A 16,713-nucleotide genomic window follows, 5' to 3' on the forward strand; every position below is an offset into this window, starting at 1 on the left:
ATTGAGCATCTGCCCCTTGGTGGTAAGTGCACATCATAGCTACTGGTCAGATGGTCAGATGGACACTTAAGTTTTATATATATAGATAGGACTTTATTTTAATTTTTTCCTCAGTTAAAATTTTTATTTCCATTTCTTTTTTATGTGAATGTTATATGATACTTCAAAGTACAAAAATCAGAAGAAAGTTATAAGTTATGCATAGACAAATTATAACATTTAGCCTAAAATTAGAGCTAAAAGTTGCTTTAATAATTGTGTAATCAGAAGTAACTTTTCATTCTTTTTAATATAACTTCTGTGCTGCAAAGACTATCTAATTTAAATGTATGGAATTCAAATTTGGGAGAAACCTTAGAAAATATAGAAGGTTTTACCTTTATAAATAAGAGAGCTAAGGTTCAAAGGTTGTAATTAACTTGATGAAGGTCTTAAGGAAAACAAACAAACAAAAGATTCAGTAATAAAACCTTCAAAGCCAAGCATTCTTCCTTGCAGTCTGGGCTTTCTAATACACTTCCCTATAACCGAGTTACTTTGCTACTCCCTCTGCTTTCTCTTGTGAATGAAGAGGGGCCACATGCTAATCTGACGAGCTCAGGGAAGGCCTGTGTGGTGGCCTTGGCCTTGCGAACTCAGAGACTTAAAATAACCACAAAGAATTAAAACTTTTTTTTTTTAACTAAAAAGCAGTTTATGGTGGGTAGTCATGTCCTAGGCTGGTGTCTTCCCTGACAAAGGTCAATCTTTACCTTAACTGAGCCTGTTGTCTTTTTGCATCTACAATATCATATCTTTGGAATGTCAAAGGAACTTTCCTTTTTTTCCAGACCCCTCGAAGCACAGGCACAGCTATGTGGAGGCCACAAATCCCTTCGTTGTTATTGAGTTAATCTGCGGCTACCACAAACCCCCTTATTGAGTTGTTGACTGTTTAGCTTGCACCCACCTAAGTAAAAGAAATATGTGTCTCTCATTTTACTTTTTTATCCAACCCCAGAGGTTTCCCTGTTTAACTTTCTCTCACCTCCCTAGTCTCTCACCAATGGATTTCATGTAACTCACTTATGTCTCCTCTTTTGATTGTAATGTATAAAACAAGGTGCAGTGGGGGAGGGCTAGAAGGAGTCAATGGGGAAAAAAGGGAGACAAATGTAATGCTTTCAACAATAAAGATGAAAAAAAAAATAAAACAAGGTGCAAAACTGCCATTTTCCGGAGCATTATCTCAGTTCATTGAGATTCTGTTTCCTGGCCATTGTGGGCAGTTTGGCTCAAATAAACTCAAAAAAATTCTTCATTCTGAACACCTGTAAGGTATTTCCATGGTAGATGTCTTGTTTTCATGGGATACATAGGAACAAAGAATAGTAGTAGTTGAACATGCCATTGAGGATACAATTATCTTGGACAACTTTTTCTTCAAAAGCATTTTTTTCTAATGGGATTTAAGTTTTTAAATTTTACATTCTAAATCCCTTAGTTAATTTTAAGTCAGCAAACTACATATTCTTGGGTGAATTTGTTTCCAGGAAGAGCTGAAATGCATAAAAATACTGATTTCATCCCAAATTAATGTGAGATCTTTTTCTTAGAAACACACACACACACACACACACACACACACACACACACAAAACACATTTGACTCACTAGTTTGCAACTCAGGCTTTGGAAATGTTCCTTTTAACAGATTATAAAAAGGAAGCAATGGAATGCCTATTGGATTCACAAACAATTAGGATAGAAAAGCTGAAGCCGGGGGTGAAGACTGCTGACTACTATTATTATAGTAAAATTAACATGCACACACATTGAAGTAAGTTAGAAGATTCTTAATTCATTTTACTTGGTGATTATGATAGTGATGGATAAGATTCCTATTATCTTTTGAAAAGGTATTTGATCATGCCTCAAACCATGATAAAGGGAAGAGAAATCTTCCTATTACCTGGTGTTTAGAATTGCTAAAATGTAGCAGAGACCCAGCCTGACCTTCAGGGTAGTTAAAATGTGCTTGCTGCTGCTTTTACTTACCATGTATCAAGTGCCGTTGAATATAAGGAAATGGGGTGCAATTGCTCATTTGTTGTCACTGGCTTATTTTTAGCACTTTAAGCTTGGATGCGTCTCTGCCTCCACACACTCCCCCTGTTTGTTTCTTTTCCATGTTGTCAGGAGCCTGACAGTAGCTTGCCTGTGCATTATCAGCCTCGTGTTCTTCCTTCTCTAAGATAATAAAGGTCACATATCCTCCTAGACTAGGGAAGTATTTTGAAATCAATAAAGTTGCATTCAAATAGCTCAGAAGGTCAACTTTATAAGAAAAAAGTTTAGTGTTTCTTTGCCAAAAGATTTTCATTAAACACCATTGGCCCACACAAATGAGTTTATTTGCCTCTTGAAGTTCTCTTACTAAAATAATAGAAAAAAATAATAATTGATATCTTTGAGACACAAAGCCTACATCATGTTGACAGTCCATGGGCCAGTTAGGAAAAAAAGCTCTTATTTTTATTCCATTTAATTGTAGTTATACAAAACACAAAACCTTACAGGTAAGCAGTTGTTAAGTGTTTATGAAATGAGTTTTCTGATGGTTGTCAATTATTCATAAATAATTAGAATATGGAAAATATACTTGTCACTTAAAAAGTTTCATGTAAGATATGAAGTATAACACTTTCAGTTGTGTGTGTGCTTGGCTTGTGTGTTTTTTTGGTAAACAATTGGCTGTTAAAAAAACGACACACAAAAACACACCAGTATTTTATAAGTCCCCCATAAATTGGCATTTATTGTAAAAAGAAGAGATAACTATTGGGTTCTGTTCTTTTTAGCTTGTTTAGTATCCGATACTAGAATTTTTTCCAAGGAGATTTTCTGAAGTTGGTGCAAATATTCATGCTTGTCTCTACCTTGGTATATTATAGACAGGTATTCTAAATTTTGTACTGGAAAACAGAATATATCTGTGAATACACTCCCTCTCCCTCCATGCAAAAAACAACAACAAACCAAACCACTGCAATAATTACCCTCCTATGTCATACCCTTGGATAATCTCTTACCACATTGATTCTGGGTTTGATCATGTGATTTGCTTTGACCAATGGAACATTAGCAAATATAAGATCAGAGTCTTGTTAAGTATTTAGATAATAGGATTTGTTTTTTGTTGTTGTTGCTCTTAGGAACCCTGTGAATAAGCCCAGGCTGCCTGCTAAGTGAAGAAAAACACTTGGCCTAGTTATCCTAGTGGCCCCAGACATGGAGGTAACTGCCAGACATGTGGGTGAGACTATGGACTATATTGTCCCCTCCGCCAAGATAATCCAGAAGAACCACCAGATGATCACAATATTGTGAGACATAATTGGTGGTTTCTGTTTTAAGCCACTTGATTTGCAGATAGTTTGTTATGCAACAAAAATTGATACTACAAAAGTCATTTGTTGATAAGTATCAATTTCCTCAGCTATAATAACCTTCTTTATACCCTGTGATAAATCAATAGGGTCCCCCCAAATTTGTATGTATCCAGAGCCTCAGAATGTGACTTAGTTTGAAATGGAGTCTTTGTAGTTACAGTTAATGTCATGATTGAGAAGAAATTGTATTGCATTATGGTAGGCCCTAAATCCAGTGAGAGTTTCTCCTATGTGACAAAAAAACACAAGACAAAACAAAGCAAAAGCTACACAGAGACACAGAGTAGAAGAGAAGAAGTTGGGGCCAGAATGGAGTGATGGTTTTTATAATTTAGATGGAGGACACAAATTAAGTTCCTCAGAATTTGATATTATTAATAACTAGGGGCCCAGTACACAAATTTGTACACCTTGAAAGGAACTGTTGGCCGCAAGGCTGTGGTAGGCACAGGGGTGGGTCTTGGCCCATCCTTCATGCCCCCGCCTGGCCCTTCCCATGTGGCCCCTGGTTCCCTGTCTTCCCGCAGCCCTGCTCCTGCCACCGCTGCTCCTACACGCTGACAGCGCCGGGCGCCGACAGCGGGTGCAAGCGGCAGCTGCTGGCCCTGATTGCCCTTCAGAGCAGGGGGAGGTGGAGAAGCCCTCAGGGGTGATTGGGGCTGGCAGCTGCCGCTCGAACCCACTGATGGTGCTGAGCAATTGGGACTAGAGCCGGGCTCTAGCAGCGGATGTGAGTGGTGGCTCCGGCACCAGCAACAGGTGAGTGCCCGGTAGGACTGTGGCACAAGGGAGCAAAGAATTTTCAGTAACCGCCAGAGGCTTGCCCCAGTGATAGCGACCGGTGCCCCGCCTTGGTCTGGCACCCCCACTCACCTCCACCATCCTGCCATGGCTGACGCCTGCCATGTTCCACATATGCCCCCTGGTGGTCAGCGCATGTCATAGTGACTGGTTCGGTTGTTTGGTTGTTCTGCCAGTCAGTCTATTTGCATATTAGGATTTTATATATATAGATTACATCAGCTTAAGAAATGTAGGCTTCTTATGACCATAATTATTCATTTAACTTCATATATACTAGTATGTATATATCTATGTATATAAAAAGCCAGTGACCAGAACGCCGTAACGACTATAACGACCAGTCCCTATAACTCCCACTTCAGCCAGCTAACCAGTTCGATCGGGGGTGAGGCTGGCTGGCCAACCTCCTGTGGCCCTCCCCCAAGCTGGCCCACCCCTGATCGGCCTCTCCCATCCCAATCGAGGGCAGGGTGGCCAGCCAACCCCCCCCGGGCCCTTCCCCCTGGCCAGCTCTGCCCCTGATCGGGCCGCCCCACCCCAATAGAGGGTGGGGACAGCTGACCAACCTTCTACAGCCCCTCCCCCTGGCCAGCCCTGTCCCTGATGGGCTCCTACCATCCCAATTGGCTCACAGCACCCCCCTGGCTGGCTCCACCCCTGATCGATGCCCCCACCCCATTTGGGGGCAGGGCCACTAGCCCACAACTCACAGCCCCTCCCCACGGCAAGCCCCTCCCCTTATCAGCCCCTCCCCACGGCAAGCCCCTCCCCTTATCCCCACCACCCCTATACCTCAATTGGCCTGCAGCCCCTCCCCCCAGCCAGCTCCACCCCTGATCGCCCCCACCACACCAATTGGGGGTGGGGCTGGCCAACCTCCCACAGCCCCTCCCCTGGCTACTGAACCCCAATCGGCCCCCACCCACCCCAAGCAGGGGCAGGGCCTGCTGGCCAATCACCCTTGGCCCCTCTCCTCAGCCAGCCCAGCCCTGGTTGGGCCTCGATCAGGGTGGGCCTGCTGGCCAACCTCCCGCTATCTCCTCTTCCTGACAGGTCGAGCCCCAATCCGCCCCGATTGGGGCCTGGCTGACCAGACCTCACCTGTGCATGAATTCGTGCCCTGGGCCTCTAATATGTATATAAAATAAAAATATGGAACAAATTTAACTAAATAGAAAATTATATGTTAGATGTATGAAATATAAGTAGAAAGCAACTTGTAGATCATAACCAATCAAGAGCTTGAATTATCTTTATAATTTGGCCTTTTTTCCTCCTGAAGAACTTGCAGTGATATAAATGCTTTTACAATAATCATTTATATAATAAAAGTTAATTTCAATAACATGGTTAGCTATTTCTTTGAATTAGAATAGAGACCCTAATTCTGTCTACTAGACTATTTTCATTTTATACTGCCAATGTTTTATGAATTTCTTGTGTTTTTTTTTTAATTTAAGGTATAATTAACAACTTTTTAAAGCCAAGTTACAAATTGGAGACTAGAAGTGAAGTTCCAATATTATTTTTTACAGCAAAAAGTTCTAGCAGTTAAAATGCCATAACTTATTATATTGATTTATTATATTCATTCCTTATCAAAAGCTTAAGATTTAATTTTTTAATGTTTCCTTATTTTATTTTTAGGGTTTGATATCCAATATCTACATGTGACCATGACCAGGAACTTTTATAAACAACATCACCTTTTAAAATATTTCTCTAATTAAAAAGCAAAGTTGTTTAATTAGGAGCCCCTAATTTTAGATTTGTGATAACATTATATACCCAGTGCATATAATAAATATTTGCAAAATAAATCAACACTGCAAACCATACATGATCTATTTAGTAAAATAGTTTGAATAAACAACAGCGCAAGTTCTCTCTGTTCTGAATGTGTGATGAATCCATACATGTCCATGGTTTTTGGTGGTGTTGGTTGCTGAAGGCACAACAGTGAACAAAGCACACGGAGAGCCTTGCCCTCATTACCTTATTACATGATTACATGTTATAGTGTAACAGTATTTATCATGGCAGTGAAAACAATAACAAGCACCATTGATACGTTTGAGACTAGCTGGTTTCAGAGAGAGTGGTATGTTTCTTAATTATGTTTCCCCCTCCCCCAAAATAGTCAAAACATGTTAATTTCTGATGCCTATTTTGTGGTAGTATTTCATATGCATTATTGAATGCATATAATGCATATATTGCCACCTTACATTAAAACGATCTTACAAGGTAATTATTATTCCTAATTTATACATGTGTAAACTAAAGCTCACAAAGTTTGTATAATTTGTCTTGGGTTATTTAGCAATTAAATAGTAGAACCAAGTTGCCATGTTCCATATATATATATTTTTATTTATAGACTTAGTTACATCATTAGGTTCACTTCAAGATTAATTTCTAGAAGAATTTCTATTATAGATGGGTGGAATTTTTCTTTCTTTGATATTTATTCCTTTATTTGTTCAGATAGCAATTTATTGAATAAACCTGAAACCAATTTCTATACTGTGTTCTGAAAATAGAAAAATTAATAATGCATAGTATCTGCCCTTGCAGAGCGTGGAGTCTAGTACAAAGAGGTGTTTTGTGCGTGTGTGTGTGTGTGTGTGTGTGTGTGTGTGTGTGTAAAAATGTTTAGGCGCTAAGACAGATTATAGAGGGGATAAACATCAATTCTTACTGTGAGGTCAGACTTTAGAAGTGATGTTTGTGTTGAGCCTCAAAAATATGACTTGGTAGATAAAATGAAAGGAATGGCAAGTTTAAGGACACGAGGGAATTATACAACATGGTGTGCGAGGGAATTATAAGAGTTGGGTAGATTTTGTATATGGGGTAGTGGTGGTTTCAAAAGGTTGTAGGTACCAGGTCCTGAAAAGCTGTTTACACCATGTTAATAATTGGGCCTCTCCAGAGTGGTCTTTGAAGTGTTTTAAGTGAAGGAGAAACACAGTGTGTTTTCAGTTTCAGAATGATCATTCTGTGGCATTGTGAAGGATGGATATTGTGGATTCTTGAAGTTAGAGAGACTAGTTAAAAGTATTTCAAGGATCCAGAAACAAATGGGATCCAGAAAAAAATGGGATCTGGAAACAAATGAAGAAAGCCAAAATTACGTTAGTACCAGTAGACTTGAAGAGGAGAGGATAGATATGCAACATTAATGTGGCAGAATTGCCAGTTCCTGATCACCAAGCATATTTTAGGATTGAGAGAAAAGGAAGGTTGAAGATGATTCTAGGATTCTAGTTTAGGATGGGATATTTCATCAGTAGTTTATTTCTATACAAAATGTAGAAGAAAGGTTGGGTTTCAAGAGAAAGTTACCACCTTGGATAGGTTGACTTCAGGTACCCTACTGATACCAAACTGGTAATATCTAGTAGACAGTTGAAATATGAGTCTGGAGCTCAGAAGAATAGTCTAACACTTTAAATTCTCTCCCAACACCCTTGACCTGATGTTTCTGAAATGTGGTTATGCTTCTTTTCCTCCAGGTTCACTGACTGCTTGTTTAAAAATAAGCCTCTAAATTTTTCAGGAATTTGATAAGCTCACCTTCCTCTCAATAATGGCAGGCTTGGTCTAGTTGATTTGAAGATATTGTGCTCAGTAAACCAATCCTAAAATACAATTAGAGTTCCTCTCAGCTCTGCCTTTAACTTACAGTGTGACCTTAGGCCGCTTATTTAACCTTCCTGTGTGTTAGTGCCCCCAGCTGCAAATTGCAAATACTTTAATACGTGGTAAAACACCGAGCAGAGGGAAAGAAAACTAACATCAACTTTACTAAAGTGCTTAGTAAATAGAAAATCTTATATAAATGCTAATCCAAATATATTCCCCATTTTCTCACTGTGCTGATGATAATAGCTTAAAAAGGGAAGAGGAGACGGGTGCAAGGTACTACTCCATAATTTGTTGCAAAGTGAAAGAAAAAAATGGGATAAAATGTACATACAACATCCTCTAATGCATTATCTATGTATTATCTGGTACTTTTGACCTGGGGCCAAAGTAATTCCTATAAATTTATCTGCGCTAAAATTATGGTTATATTTCTCTCTTCATACTGTGATTGAATAGTGAAATCATCAGCCTCTATCTGACAGAAAACCATCCTGCCTATAATATTCTGGCTCTTACTACCTGTGGCAGTGGTCGGCAAACTCATTAGTCAACAGAGCCAAATATCAACAGTACAATGATTGAAATTTCTTTTGAGAGCCAAATTTTTTAAACTTAAACTATATAGGTAGGTACATTGTTATTAACTTAATTAGGGTACTCCTAAGTCTTAGGAAGAGCCACACTCAAGGGGCCAAAGAGCCGCATGTGGCTCGAGAGCTGCAGTTTGCCGACCACTGATATGGGAACCAAGCTCATGAGCCTGCATTTTCAGTAATTGATGGGAGCTGTTCACTGAGTTACAATGTGAGTGGAATTTCTGGCTTGAGAGTAGATGCTCAAAGAGGCAAAATTAGGGCACTCTTGGATTTTGGTTACCATTTTAAGAGGAATAATTCATTTTTAGAAATATGTAAAATATTATAGATAAAATACATACTACAGTAAGCATTAGTCATCTCCGTGAATCTTTACCTACTTGCTGTAAACTAACTAGTTATAACCCTAGAGATTATACTCCAAAAAGAAATACTTCCCGGGAGATTGTCTTTCCCCTAGCTGTACAAGATGTACAAGAACTTGGTGTATGCTTAGAGGTCAGAAGTCAATTACTTTGCTACATGTTTGTAAATAGACATTATACTTTTCCTAAAGCTACATCAGAATCTCTCTGGATTTCATTTTATTATTCTGAGCAAGTCTCATGAACAAAAGGAGCAAGTATTTCTTGACAAGAAATAAATCAATCAGCTGAATAAATAAAATGATAACTTTTCTTAAATAAATCAAATTTCTGTTTTTCAGGTAGATTAGGGGAAAAAGGAAGTCTGGGGTAGATAATCTCTGTAAGATTTATATTGGTCTTCTCTTTAAAAGATTAGAAGATCTTGCTATATTTGGCATGAAATGAGAATAAGATGTTCCTTTAGAACAGGGCCTGTGCTCTACATTTGACACGTCCTCTTAGTCATCTTCCTGACTCTGAATTGGGGTAGAAATTATAAGCATAAATGCTCTGTTCTTTCTTTTATGGCGGAGTAATTTTTTAAAATAATAGAGTAAATGCTTTCTTGCACGAGTTTCCCTAACTTCTTCAAATTTACATCTCAGAAAGTTAGGGAAATAAACTAAAGAAAGCACTGTGTTCCAAGAAAAATGAGGGAAAATGTTTATTTCCTTGAACATGCCTCAATTTGATTACTTATATTACTTACCAGGCCACTGTTAGCTTTACTCAGCCAGGTTCCATCCTAAAGTTGCCTTTAGTTCTTTGTTTAACCCCAAGACCAATTAGTTTTCCTGTTCTGCCAGTACTTTTTACTTGCTTTTTTCCCTCTCTCTCTCTTTAAAAATTTTTCATTGTTGAAAGTATTACATATGTCTTCTTTTCCCCCCATTAACCTCTCCCTGCCCACTCCCAGCCCCCAGCACAAGCCTTCAAGCCTTCATCCCCCCACACTCTGTGTCCATTGGGTATGCTTATATGCATTTATACAAGTCCTTTGGTTGATCTCTTACCCCCCTCCTACTCCCCTACTCTCCCTCTGAGTTTTGACAGTCTCTCTCTCTCTCTCTCTCTCTCTCTCTCTCATAACTCTCACTATTACCACTCTTTTTTAAAAAATACCTAAACTGGTCAAATAATCTCTCTGCCTTTGATATTTTCTCTCATAATTCATCCTACATTGATTCAATACCCCTTTGTAATATATTTGAGATCTTTCACACCTTGGCTTTAATCTGCTTTTTTTAAAAACCTGATTACTGACAACTACTTTATTTCTCTATATGATCCATTTTTTTGGCTTTCCCATCTCAGTGCCCTACATATACCCATCACCTTATTTGAAGCTGCCTTCCTCTCTGATCCTACCTAATTGTGAACTATTCTGATAGCTGCAAATAAAACCTCACCTCTGTAAAACCATCCTTTAGTAGTTCAATTATTAACGATCTTTTCAACTTTATGTACCATATTAACTTTTCTCTCACAGTTATTTGCTGTGGATCATTTAATTCATGCTATTGTTGGTTAGTTTTCTCAATTCTGTCTTCACAAAAGACATTGTAGCATATTCAATTCAAAAAATCATGTCTTGTATTTACTTTTTCCTTCAGAGCAACCATAAGTGAATTGAAGATATTGATGACTTATATTTTTTAATTACGTGAAATGATTGAAGTATAGGTATTATGGGAAAATTTTAGAAAATTTCCTCATGGGAGTTTAAACCTCGTGTAATTTGTCAATGTAACATTTTTTAAAAAAATTCTTAAAGGAACTGAGAACATTTAAAACTGAATGATCAACTGTTAAAATAGCCAAAAGTCACTGTGTCCCTTGTATGGTAGCTGCCTATTTGCATTGAGGAAGCACTAATTACATATGCAAATCCCTTACTCTCCAGGGGATCCTGCTGGTTTTGGAATGCATCCCTCATCTATTATGGGAGCCATCTGTGCTTTTAAGATCTATTAGAATTAATGGGGGCGAAGGACTTGATTTAGTTAAGGTCTATGATCTAGGGGTGGTCATTTAATTTATTGTCAAAACTGGGACCCTTATAGAATGAAAGGTAGCACTAATTATTTGGCACACTGGAATAACAGGCATAAAATGGACTTTCTCTTGATGAACATGGATACATGGCCATAGGTATAGCTTGACACGATGAAGAAGATTTTATATTTATCTATATGCCCACTAATGTGCCCCTGGAAAAATTAAGCAAGTCAAAGGACTATCTTCTTCTGTCTAGCTGTAGGATGACTCTAGTGGTTTCTGCCTCCTGATATTCGTGACCTTGTGTGAAATTCATCGTCTTGTGTGAAGACTGAACCTAGGGACTTGTTCCTAAGAGAAGGATTATGGCGAAGTGATTGGATGTCATTTCCAAGATTAGGTTATAAAAGACTGGCACAATTTTTTAAAAAAATGCTGCTAGGTGTTGTTTTTAAAGATTATTTTATGTTAATGAAGTTCCTTTCCTAATTCACTAAGGGAGTTTTAAAAATAAAGATTAAATGTTGATTTTTCTTTAAAAATATATTTTATTGATTTTTTACAGAGAGGAAGGGAGAAGGATAGAGAGTTAGAAACATCGATGAGAGAGAAACATCGATCAGCTGCTTCCTGCACACTCCCTACTGGGTATGTGCCCGCAACCAAGGTACATGCCCTTGACCGGAATCGAACCTGGGACCCTAGAGTCCGCAGGCCAACACTCTATCCACTGAGCCAAACCGGCCAGGGCTAAATGTTGATTTTTATCTTAAAAAAATGGTCTGGGACTGCCTTGTCTTTGTTCTCATCTCCTCTCTGGCTCTCTCACATCCTCATCCTGATAAAGCTCACGTGGCAAAGAACCGAGGGGACCTCCAGCCGACAGCCAGCCAGCACCTGGGTTTTCAATCTATCACATTGCTGAAATCTCTTATGAGTTCTAATAATTTCTCTGTAAATTCCCTTAACTTTTCTATGTAGGTAATACTATTAACCATAGCTATAAAAATATAATTTTTTTCTTAATTCTCATACATTGCACTTTTTTTTCTTTTGTTTTAAGTTTGACAGGTCATCCATAATGTTGAAAGGAACAATATGCTTAATACTCTTGTCTTATCCATGTGCAGATTTTATATGTGATGATTTGATACATGTATACATTTGAGAATATAAGTTATCAATGGTTATCCTCAAGAGAAAGAAACACATAACTTTGCCTTTTTCCCCAAAAATCAATGGATTTGAGAAGCTCACCCCTCAAGCTGATCCTTGAGTCATTACTAGGTTGCTTCTCACCCATATAGTAGGCTCCTAAAAAAAATCTCAAAACCAAAAAAATCAGTTGTTCTCACGAGATATTTTATAGAAAAGCATTTGCTTCCCAGCCCTGCAATGTGATGAGATAAGTAAATGTTTTTCTTTTTAATATATTTTTTAAAATGTACTAGTCCTGTGGATGAAAGTTGACCTAGAGTCCTAGACTGAGTCATGTTTTCATTTGTTAAAATTGGCTTGGCTTACATATGGGAAATTAATGCAGCTAAAAGCATTAATGTAGTTAATCTACTTACTAAAAGACAGTTCTTCAAGTTTATAAGGTAGCTTAGTTTTAGCTTCTTAATTTCATTAGAAGAAAACAGAACCATTTTCTTCTACCATTAGTATTAATTATTTATTCACCCAGCATTGTTCTAAGTAGATGACTTAAGACCTTCCTGGGGAATGAATGGCACTTTGTCATTTATCATACTGGGCTATGCTGTCTTCCTAACCATTTTGCACAACCTTGATTTTCTCATATTGAGAGTAGTGGGCAATAACCATAAATGTTCATAATCTCTGCTCATTATATAACCTTAAAATTTCCCAGAGAACTTTTAGCAAAGAGCTCTAATAACATAGATAGAAAAGCAATCACAGAGCAAGAGCATTTGTAAACTTTCTTGGTCTTATAAACTCTACAGTAGCTCAGGAGATTGCATTGAACTTATGGGTATTTGACAAATGATTTCAATACTAGCATTAATTAAATAAAGCTCTAAGAAGGCTAGAAATCTTTGCTCTTCTTATTAGCATGATTAGATGCCAAAGTTTCAAGGAATAAAAAGTAAGTCTGACTTTTAAGAAAGAAGTGAGTCACCCTTCTTCCTTTTGAGAATATAGTTAACTATGAAGTATCCCTTTTTTTAAAAAAATGGATTCATGGAGATACCGCTCGCCTGCCTGCCTGATCACCCCTAACCACCTCTGCCTCAGCCCCCACCACAGCGGCTTCGTCCGGAAGGCTGTTCAGCTGTCTGGTCTAATTAGCATATTATGCTTGTATTATTATAGATATTATATAGCATTAATTACCTTGGGTCCATATAAATGTATACAAATAAATTTTGTTTGTTTTAATCTTAAGTTAGTTTTGTAGAAGTCTCTGTTATTATTCCCTTCCTTTATCTTTGTCCTCAAAATGAGACTTATTAAATCGATAGGTGTTTTTTTTATGTTATAAGAAGAAAATGTTTCTTATAATAGAATTTGACTTATATAGTTTGATTGCCCATAGGATATTCAGTTTGAATCCTGACAAATTAGTTAAGAAAATTTCTTATAAATAGCTGTTGATATAAGAGAAAATGAACTCTAGAATATGCATGATAGAACTGCTTCTGTCACCATTAAAAGACACTCATCCTGGTGCTACACTACTAACACAATTTTATTTTTTGTTTGTAATTGCTTTCAGAACATTTTTAATTTTTGATTTACAGCAAGATAAGTACTTCATTTCTACCATGTGACATCTCAAAAATTCTGCCTCATTTTTTTTCTGAATGAGCTTAGATAATGATGGACATCTAGTCCTATAACATTTCCCAAGCTGTTAGATAAAACAAGAATCACCAAGTCAGTGAACAATTATGTCCCAGATACTTTTCTGGGTGCTGGGAATAGAGCAGTAAAAAAGCTCCTTGGAGGTAAGGCAGAGGGAGTTTCACCAACCTGAACACCAGGGAAGAAATTCACTTTATATGTAGTGAATCCAGAGAGGCTAGACCTCCAATTGCAAATCTTACCCCCGCCGAACAGCTTACCTTGTATTGTTCAAAATAAAACTCTCATACGGTTGTTCACATTTAACATTCAGTATTATCCTCCACCCAGTTTCTCCCAATAATAATAGCATCAACATATTTTCAAACATCAATTGTCATAGAACTAACTTAATTGAATTTTGGGCCTGAAAATCTATGCTTCACAAAATTACTTTTTTGCAATTATGGCCCCCAATCTTCTTGTATTTAAGGTTCCACCTCTTTAATTTTATTTTGTTCATTTTGGAGAAAACTTCTTCCTAAAGTGAAATAATACATTGGAAAATGTCAAGGAATGCAAACTGTTTCTTAGTATAAAAAAAGAAAAATTCTTTGGAATACAGTGATAGTCTCTGACAGAACGCAGAGCTGTAGTTGGGAAATATTTAGGTTGTCAGCCAAAATAATAGTGCTATGTCATATGAACAGTAATGAGTTTCTTAGCCTGTTTGGGGAGGTCTAGAGGTCAGTGTCATTATGACAAGTTTTAGAAAATGACAAACCAGAGGCACAAAAATATCTAAATGATGTGCCCTAAAACTGTAGGTGTGTCATTGGGTCACACTAGCCATTAGTAATAAATTTATGCGAACCATTCGAATGCTGTCTCTCTTAGCAAGACACAGAAGTAAAATGGGATAGGAAGCACCTAAGGAAATCAAGAGACTGACAATAGTTTTGTTAAGGCAGAATTAAGGATTTAAGAGTTAGGGATGGGGAGAAATAAGAAACATGATTAGCTGCAGAATATTTATGGACCCGGAAGGGAGCAGGGAACTCAAAGCTCAGAAAGCCTTATTGATGGTACCATATGTGCTTTTGTTTAAATGTAGCACTAGAAAATGGGTAATCATTTTTACATGCAATGCTGAACTCTGTAGTCAGTATTTTGTCTTCTGCTTTGAATGGATTTGATTTCACTTTTCATTTAGTTAAGAACTCCTGTGTATCAATTCAGGTGGAGAGACTTTTTTTTTTTTAATTTCCATGCTTTCTTAGGTGAGTCCTGGCTCATGTGCTCAGTGGTTAGAGTGTCAGCTGGTGCATTAAAGGTTCACAGGTTTGATTATGGTCAAGGGCATGTACCTGGGTTGTAAGTTGATCCCTGGCTTGGTGGAGGCTCATGCGGGTGGCAACCAATCAATGTCTCTCTCTCACATCGATGTTTCTCTCCTCCCCGCGCTCTCTCTCTTTCTCTCTCCCTCTCTTTTCAACCCCCCTCCCTTCCCTTCAAGTCTCTAAAAATCAATGGGAAAAATATCCTTGTGTGAGGATTAACAAAACAAAAAGAACTATGTGAGATAACAGAAAAACTTTTTGAGGGAAATGGGGATTAAACTTTGAAACCATCAGTCACCTAAGAAAGGTTTGAAATCACTGTGTGTTTGGCAGTCTTTACAATCTGGCCAGATAGTCATTTATTGGGAGTCCAGGCTGGAAGTTGAACAGGATGGCCTCTCAAATTCCCTCCTGCTTCTGTGATCAGTCATTAACTGTTGTTAAGGGTAGTGCAGTGGATACTGTAGCAGCCTCGCTTCACCAGAATAAATCCCACTTGATCATGATGCATGATCTTCTTAATGTATTGCTGGATTCAATTTACTAATATAAATATGTGTATATATATTACATATATATATACACATGCATATATATATATTTTTAAAATATTTTATTGATTTCAGAGAGGAAGGGAGAGGAAGAGATAGAAACATCAATGATGACAGGGAATCATTGATTGCCTCCTGCACGCCCCCTACTGGGGAATGAACCCACAACCCAGACATGTGCCCTTGACCGGAATCGAACCTGGAACCCTTCAGTCTACAGGCCAACACACTATACACTGAGACAAACCAGCTAGGGCTCGATTTACTAATATTGTGTTAAGAATTTTAGCATCTATGTTCATCAGGGATATTGGCCTTTAATTTTCGTTTTTGGTCGTATTTTATCTGGTTTTGGAATTAGGATAATGCTGCCCTCATAAAAGGGTTTGGGAGTCTTCCCTCCTTTTGAATATTTTGGAATAGTTAGAGAAGGATTGCTGTTAGTTCTTCTTTGAATGTTTGGTAAAATTCACCTGTAAAGCCATCTGGTCCATACTTTTGTTTGTTGGGTTGATTTTGTTTTTTGATTACTGCTTCAATTTCACTAGTTGTAATCTGTCTATTCAAATACTCTGATTCTTCCTGATTTAGTTTTGGAAGCTTGTATGTTTCTAGGAATTTGTCCATTTCTTCCATATTGTCCAATTAGTTGGCATAAAGTTCTTCATAATATTGTCTTACAATCCTCTATATTTCTTTGGTGTCAGTTGTTACTTCTCCTCTTTCATTTTTGATTTTATTTATTTGGGTCCTCTCTCTTTTTCTCTTGATGAGTCTGGTTAAAGGTTTGTCAATCTAGTTTATATTTTCAAAGCACCAGCTCTTGGTTTCATTGCTCTTCAGTATTTTTTAAGATGCTATTTCATTTATTTCTGCTCTTATCTTTCTTCCTTCCTTCCTTCTACTCACTCTGGGCTTTGTTTGGTCTTTTTCAAGTTCCTTTAAGTGTAAAGTTAGATTGTTTATTTGAGCTTTTCCTTGTCTCTTGGCTGTCAGAGGGGAGGGGGGCGGGGGCACTGGATGAAAGAAGGTGAAGGGATTAAGCAACTCCCACCCCCCAATATATATAGCACATAGACACAGACAACAATGTGGTGTTAGCAAAAGGGAAATGAGGGTGGAGGTGG

Source organism: Myotis brandtii, unplaced genomic scaffold, assembly GCF_000412655.1.
Source record: "Myotis brandtii unplaced genomic scaffold, ASM41265v1 scaffold344, whole genome shotgun sequence".
NCBI lineage: Eukaryota > Metazoa > Chordata > Mammalia > Chiroptera > Vespertilionidae > Myotis > Myotis brandtii.